Source organism: Psammomys obesus, unplaced genomic scaffold, assembly GCF_907164565.1.
Source record: "Psammomys obesus unplaced genomic scaffold, mPsaObe1.curated_primary_1811, whole genome shotgun sequence".
Classification (NCBI taxonomy): Eukaryota; Metazoa; Chordata; class Mammalia; order Rodentia; family Muridae; genus Psammomys; species Psammomys obesus.
Window position 1 is genome coordinate 16,389,185 of NW_026591086.1, and position 8,393 is coordinate 16,397,577.

Consider the following 8,393-nt stretch of genomic DNA (forward strand, 5'->3'; position numbering starts at 1 on the left):
ACTGGCTGCATTGTCCTCCTCTGTGGCCTAGCAAGGCTGCTCCTCCCTCCAGAGGTGGAGTGTCAAAGAGCCAGCCATTGAGTTTGGGTCAGAGAAGTCAATCATTGATAATTTAACGAGCGAAATTTAAGTGCTTGTTCATATTGCCTTCCCTTAATGCCTCTGGCTTGAATTTTCAGCAGTCCTCCTGTCTCTGCCTCTGTAGAGTGCAGAGATAACCCTTTGAGGAGTTTTACAGTGTGTGGTTTTAAAGGATTGGATTCTAGATGACTTATACTTTAGTCAGTAGCTAGTCAATTCAGATAAAAGGCATTTATCTTGAGTCCAGATCAACAGCTGGAGTTACTGGAGTGTTCTTTTTTCTTCCATTTATGGTAGTAGAGGCCAATACCTTGTAGTCATTGGAAATATGTTCTGTAGTTTCAGGCTTCTTTGTTTACTTCTTGTATTATATATATATATATATAGTGTGTGTGTGCGCGTGCGCGCGTGTGTGTGTTTTGCTGGCATGCATGTCTGTGTAGCATATGTTTGCTTGCCATGGAGGCCAGAAAAGGACATTGTATCTCTGGGACTGGAGTTATAGTAGTTGTGAGCTACCTTGTGGATGCTGGGAATCAAATTCAGGTCCTCTGGAAGAGTAGCCAGTTCTCATAACCAGTGAGTTATCGCTCCAGCCCCTTGTATTATGAACATATGAGTTTATTTTATATAAATTGATAGTGCCCTGAAGAAATGGGAGGTGAACAACTTTTAAATAAGCTCATTTTTAAAAAAAATTTTGAGATTAAGATACAGTTTGAAACCTGCCACAGAGGGCCTCTGAAAGCTTCTGCAGTATAGACTGTCAAAGCAGATGCTGAGCCTGATGGCCAACTGATGGGCAGAGTGAATGGAATTTTATGTAAGAAGTGGGAAATAGTAAGAGCTGGAGGGGACAGGAACTCCACAAGGAGAGCAACAGAACAAGATAATTTGAACACAGGGAACTTCCCAGAAAATCATACTCCAACCAAGGACTATTCGTGGAGATGACCTAGAACCCCTGCACAGGTGTAGCCCATGGCAGTTCAGTGTCCAAGTGGGTTACATAGTAATGGGAAGAGGGACTGCCTCTGACATAATCTGATTGGCCTGCTCGTTGATCACTTCCCCCTGAGGGGGGAGAAGCCTTACCAGGCCACAGTAGAGGACAATGCAGCCACTTTTGATGAGAACTGATAGACTAAGATCAGAAAGAAGAGGAGAACCTCCCCTATTAGTGGACTTGGGGAGTGACATGCATGCAGAAAGGGGAGGGAGGGTGGGATCAGGAGGGGAGGAGGGAGGGGCTTATGGGGGATACAAAATGAATAAAGTATAATTAATAAAAAATTAAAAAAAATAAGTCAAAAAAAAAGATACAGTTTCAACATTTCTCCTTTCCCTTTCCTCTCTCCAAACCCTTTCATATGCCCATCCTGGCTTACCTTCAAATTTGTTGCCTCTATTTTCTCACTACTTGTTATTGTACGCATAGATGCTCAAACATATATGTATTCCGAAGTATAGCCTGCTCAGTCTGTAGTCTGTTACTCGGATATATGGTTTTAGGACTGACCATTTGGCACTAGACACTAGTTGGTATGCTTCTCCCCGGGGAGACCTCTCAGACTCCGGATTTCTTCAGTTGTCTACAGTTCTTTGTGTAGGGTTGAGGCCTCGTGGGCTTTTCCCTGTCCACTTTGGCATGTCTATTGGTGCCGTCCTTATTCAGCTCATCTTTGGACATGTGGTGAGACTTAGTCATGTGGTGAGACTTTATGGGTGTAGCTTCTGAAATTACAAGGAGACATATTATCACAGCAAACGCCCCTGATCCTCTGGCTCTTACATTCTTTCTGCCCTTTCTTCTGTAACATTTCCTGGGCCTTAGGTGCAGGGGTATTTATAGATGTATGCCCTGGGACCGACCTCCACAACTCTGCATTTTGATTGGTTGTGGTTTTTGGTAGTGGTTTCTGTCTATTGATGAGGGTGGACACCACACTTATTTATGGGTGTAAGGGCAAATGTTTATAGACTGTTGTTAAGGATTATTGATGTTCGTGATTTTAGTGAGACACTCAAGCTACTGTTGGGGATTGTTCTGATGTTAGCCCTCAAGATCTGGTTAGTCCTTGTTGTGTAAACCTATCCTTGTTGTGTAAACCTATCCATGTTGTGTAAACCTGTCTAAGTCATTATATCTGATTGGTTGATTGGTTGATTGAGCAGCCTATACCTGGGCAGGGCAGAGTGAGGTAGGTGTGGCTGAGGTTCCCAGTCTTCCCTTACAGGAGAATCACAGGAGACAGACTGACAGGAAGAGAGGAGGAAGAAGGACCCCATGATGGGTTAGTGTGGGGAAAAGAACCACGTGAGCCAAGAGCAAGGACTCCAATAATGGCTTAAAAAGCCCCAGATGAAGAAGACAGGCAAGCATCTAGGGGTTATGGATGGAAGGTAGACCATGAGAAGGATTAAGACAGATGGTGAGGTTACTGAGCCAGCACAGGTGCAGTAACTGCCCAGCCCAAAGTAAATAAGGCAACTGTAAAATCTAACAGGTGTCTTTGTCTTATTATTTGTGATAGCGGCTTACATAATACCGCCATGATAATCTTAGGGCTAATAATAACCATTATATAGCCCAACACTCATTTTTTATTAACTACAACAAGTTACCTTAGCAAGAGAAGACTATGTACAAATCAGGAGTGACCTGAGAGGAAGTACAGTGCCGAGGAAGTTTAGAGCAGACTGATGAAACCTTAGTGATGATGATGCTGAAGCCACCACCACCACTCTAAATGTTACGTCCATTGCATTTCTAAACAGCCAGGTAGACAGGTACTCAGTTCTGTAAAGCCATCATTTGAAATTGACTATGTAAGATACAGATGAACAGCGTGAACCCTAGAGTCAGTTCAAGTAGGAGCTCAGTTACTTGTCAGTTATATGATGAGGTAAAGTGCAGTTGTTCCTTATATCTGAGGGGGACAGGTTCCAGGACTTCTGGATTCCAAAGTCTGCAAAAGCTTATTTGAAACAGTATAGTATTTGCTTATAACCCATATAAGCCCTCCCATACACTTAAACTCGTTTCTAGATTAATTATATTTATATACTGTAAATCTTATGCAAACATTTGTTAGACTATTTTGGAAATAATAATAATAAGTCTAAACATGTTCATTATAAGCACAATTTATTGTGTGTGTGTGTGTCACATGACTGTTCCTGTGGGGCGGGGGGGTGCCGGTGTCTGTATATCAAAGGTGACACAGTATCTTTCTCAACTGCTGTCCGCTTCATTCTACTAAAGCAGGGTCTGACACTTGAAGCCAAAGTTTGCCCATTTAGATAGTCCTAGCTAGCCAGCTCACCCAAGGGGTCCACTGTCTTTACCTTCCCAGCATTGGAATTAGAGGTGGGCCCCCCACACTTGACATTCACAGGAGTGCTGGGGGTCTGATCTCCAGTCATCATGCTTACATAGCAAGTGCTCTATCCACTGAGCCATCTTCTGAGCCCCATGTACATTTTAAGAATATTTTAATCTGCATTTGGTTAAATCAGTGGTATTTCGCTTACTCTCATTTCTGCTTTCCTTTGTCTAACATGTCAGTGTTGGAGAAAGCACTGGGTCTCGTGACTCATACTTTCTTTGCTTACTACATGACACTGCCTTCCTAATCACAGAGCCAGTGCTTCTCTTTTTCTCCTGTACATTTCTTTGTTTTCTCTTTGATACGGTCACGACCGGCTGGCCTTGAACTCTTGAGACACACCACCTCTGTCTCCCCAGTGCTATCATTAAAGGTATTATTATTCATACTTAACTAAACTTTTGGGTCAAAGGAAGTATTTTCTTTCCTTTTTTGTATCTGATTTTATTTTTTCCTAATATGGCTGAGCATTGCAACTGGGGCTTGTACAGTTTACCATTGAGCTTTATGCCTAACTTTAGTTTTTTCTTTCCTGTTCTGTCCCTTTTCCCCCCTTCCCTTTCCACAACTTCCTCCTCTCCTGCTTCATAATTGTTTGTCTCTCTGTTTTTTGACAGGAGTCTCCTTCTGTAGCTCATGTTGATCTGGATCTGTGTTAAGGAAGCAAACTTCAAATGTGTGATCTCCTGCTTTAGCCTCCTGAGGGGTGTGTGCGTGTGTGTGTGTGTGTGTAGAGTGTGTGAGTGATCCTTGAAAATGCTGCTGGCAGAGTAATGAACCTCTAGTAATGAAGGAGAACTGGTCAGCTGGTGTTGGTTCACACTTCTAGAGTTTGACCCCTAGCAGTTTTATTTTTGACATATTTGACAGTACAACTTTGGGAAAAGGTTTCCTGGTGACAGTGATCACAATAAAACTTAAGTCATGAGTACATTGAAACTTCTTTATAAAGTACATGTCTTTTGCAAAGTACCTGTGACCTCTTAGGTAAGGATGGGTTCTATTAGCTGGATGGGGGTTTGCAAAGTATACAGGACTTCTCTCCTAACAGTGGATTCTACTGACTGAGAGACAATGCTCAGGAGTCTCGGAAGAGTCTGGGATAAACACAGTAGTTTGGGAGATTCTGGTGAGGCACAGATCACCAGGTTATTGACTACATCCAGTCCCAGCTTTCGGGGTGGAAACAGGCGTGATTCCCTCCGTGGAAGAGGAAGGCCTCCTATTGGACATCCCGTTTCTCTAGTGCTCTCTGGGAGTCTTCTCCACCTCAGTGCTGGTATTGACAGGTGTATGCCACCCTGACAGCTGACAGTGTTTTCTTTCTTTTTAAAAATTTGTTACTTCATTTACTTTTGAGATTATAATTACGTCATTTCTCCCTTTCTTCCTTCCAAACCCTAGATGCAGATAAAATTGTCTAGGTGTTTCTTGTAATATTTATGTTTTTGCCCGTCTCTGTTTAAATTGCAAGAACCAGGTAGGTTTGTCCTGCGAGGAATAGTCTCGTTTTATTTGAGTAGGTTGAGCACCTGTGAGTGGCATTTGACATGCCTCTTTCTTGGACTTAGTGGCTGACCTTGGGCATATTCTTAACCCAATTCTTTACCTGTCAATAGATGGGTGATGAGCTCTGCTCTTACCTTGTACATCTGGTTGTACTAAATAAAGTGAAATCATGTGAAAATTTGCTGAACGTTGGGCTCAGCCCCTTTAGAAGTGGGCTGAAATGGAACTCCTAAGAGAAGAGAAGGTGAAGTGTTTTTTTTAGCACGTGAATATGTTCATACTAGGTTGCATTATGTGAAGTGATCACCTCTCAAGAAAAAGAAAGGGAGGGTCCATGAAGTGGCTCAAAAAATAAAAGCACTTGCTACTATGCCTGCTGACCCAAGTTTGACCCCTGGGACTGACTTGAAAGGAGAGAACCAACCCTGCCCTTGTCCTCTGACTTACAGACAGGTGTCCTGCTTTACAGAGGAAAGGAAAGTCAAATGTTTATGTTTTGCTTTGGAAATTAAATGTTTTCTTTAACTGCTTATGTATGTGTTTATGTGTTTCACAATCTAAATTCTTGAGCCCCTAGTTTCAGTTTCAAAACTGGTTTTAGAGTTTGAAAAGCCAGCTAGTTCTGGCTAACTTTTTTAAATGGGAAGAAACATTTTGAAGTAAAACGAAAAGTGCCTTAAGATCATTACCTATAAATTTCATTGCTTACCATTCTTGAAGGTAAGGATACTGTTTAACATACCTATGATATATAACTTTTAGCAATTAATTTTTTTTTTGTTACAAGTACTATCTGACCTTACTCTGCAGATGTGTAAACACTGGCTTTAAAAGGTGGGCACTGTTTAGTATAGAGCAAAGCCATAAGTAATTCCAGGTAGTTCATTCTCCAAAAGAAAATATCAAAGGACCTGATGTATTTCCTATAAACAAGAACCTTTTTCCACTTTACTAGGATGTGTTTATGAGGAAATGCTTAAGAAGAATGTTCTCACAAAGTCCTTATCATATTAAAGAGGAATATTCATTTTATAATGGGGAAACCTGACATATATCCTTTAAAAAAGTGGTCAAAGTATCCCTAGTGCTGGGATAAATGAGTATTTAGGGGCCCTTGACATGATCTATATTTTAAGGGATACAACAATACTTCTTTTTCATTCTTGTCAAAAATGCTAACGGGATCTACACACACAGAAACAACCAAAGACAAAATTTGGGCAATTCTATATAACAAATAATCTGTACTTTTTCAAAAATACTACAATTAGACAGGCATGATCATGTATACCGAGGACTCAGGAGGCTGTTAGGAGAATTAATTCGGGTGGGAGACAAATGTGGGATACATATTAAGATTCTATTTCAAACAAAACAAAACAATGAAATAAATAGGATGCTTACTAAATGAAGCCTCTGATTCTACTAATTCCTGATTTTTTCACTTCTTTTGATATATTCCCCTGTGATCATTAGTGAGATGATTCAGGGAATTTAATTCAGATTTGCAGATTAGTTAATAGTACAGTACTCATTTCCTGCTTTTGACAATTTGTCTGTCTTTATAAAAGATAATGCATTTAGGAAATAAGACAATATTTTGGGTTAAAGTGATAGTGGGGAGATGGGTGAAGAGGTGGCTCAGTGGGTAAGAGCGCTGGCTGCTCTTCCAGAGGATTCAGATTCAATTCCGAGCACCACATGGTAGCTCACAACTGTCTGCAACTCCCATACTTCAGTTTAAGGGGGTCCAATACTCTGGTACTGCACACAGTGGTGCCCAGACATACATGCACGTAAAACACCCATAAACACTTTTAAAACAGGAGATATGTCTACTACCACTTTAAACAAACCAGAAAAAAAGTCAGACGATAACAATAATAGAAATGATTGCTGGGCTCAGTGACACATGCCTGTAATCCTAGCAGATCTCTGTGAGTGCACGGCCAGCCTGGTCTACAAAGACAGCCAAGGCTACACAAAGAAACCCTATTTAAAACAAAGAAACAAACAAAACAAAAACAATAGTAGAAGTGCTTAAGTGTTAGAATTAGAGGGATATGAGCTAAGGTTATATGAAAATTCTTAGAAGTTATTTTGCAATTTCTCTAGGTTAGCGATCATTTCAAAATAAGAAATTTAAAGAATGCCAGGCATAGTAGTTTATACCTGTTATCCTTGTGCTTGGGAAACTGAGGCAGAGGAATGCCATGAGTTCAAGGCTACTCTGGACTACATTGTGAGTTTCAGGCTATCTACATAAATAATGAAACAAAGCATAGCAGAAAAGTAGCAGAATTGACTTTTACTATGTCGTTGAAAACCTCTTGGGGCAGTTTCTCAATGGTAAAATGAAGTCGCTAAATGAGGTTGTAATTTCAGTTCTGAAGTTTTATAATCTTTGATGTTATTTTTGAGACAGGGTCTTTCTATATAGCTTTGGCTGGGCTGGAGCTCAGCATGTAGATCAGACTGGCCCAAACACATAGCGCTGCAACAGCTTCTGTCTTTTGGAGTGCTGGGATTAAAGGTGTGTGCCACAAAACCTACCCTAGAATTCTGTACTTTTATAAACAGACATTAGTTGGAAAAAATTCTTAAGTTTAATACAGTCCTTAAAGAGGACAATAATAGAAAATGAGAGTTAATTGTTTTCATGTGAGTCGAAGGTTGTTCAAATCAAGGCTTCCATGTCAAGCAACAGTGTAAGAGATACTAAGCTGATATTTCTTCTGTGAAAGAAACTTCAGTAAGAGCTTATTTAATTATACATTCCATTGTATTCTACTTCCTGGTTCATGTTTTCGTGTAATTTTAAAGCATATCCTATTTTTTTCTTAACGTAATGCCATTTTAAAAATGTACTTTTAAAGCCAGGTGTGGTCATGCACACCTGTAATCCCAGCATGTGGGAAGGCAGAGGCAAGCATATATCTGTGAGTTCAAGGCTACACAGAGACACCCTGTCTCAAAAAATCAATCAATAAATGAATGAATGAAAAAAAGAAAGGAAGAAAGAAAGGAAAAAATTATGAGTGAAAACTTGGCTTTTAAGATAAAGAACCAAGCGTGGCGGGCACACCTGTAATTGTAACACTTGGGAGGTGGAGGCAGGCAGTTGCATCAGGAGTTCAAGATCATCATGTAAACAGCGAGCAAGCCAGCCTGGGATGCACAAGACCCTGTCTCCTCAAACACGAGACAAGATTAATCATTAAAATTTAGGTGTTATAGGTTTATAGCCTAAAAAGATTGCTAAAATATAAGTAGTGGAGCTAGGTATGGTGGCATATACTTGTAATCCCAGAGTTTAGGAGAGTGAGTTAAGATCAGCTATATAGAGATTCTGTCTCAAAAAGCTGAAACACACACACACACACACACACACACACACACACACACACACACACA

The 8,393-nt window shown here is 40.5% G+C and overlaps 1 protein-coding gene across 3 annotated transcripts in view; it reads left to right on the top strand.

The window, feature by feature from the left end:
- Positions 1-8,393, top strand: part of Elf1 (E74 like ETS transcription factor 1) — a 59,682-nt gene that overhangs the window by 31,162 nt on the left and 20,127 nt on the right. The window lies entirely within an intron of this gene.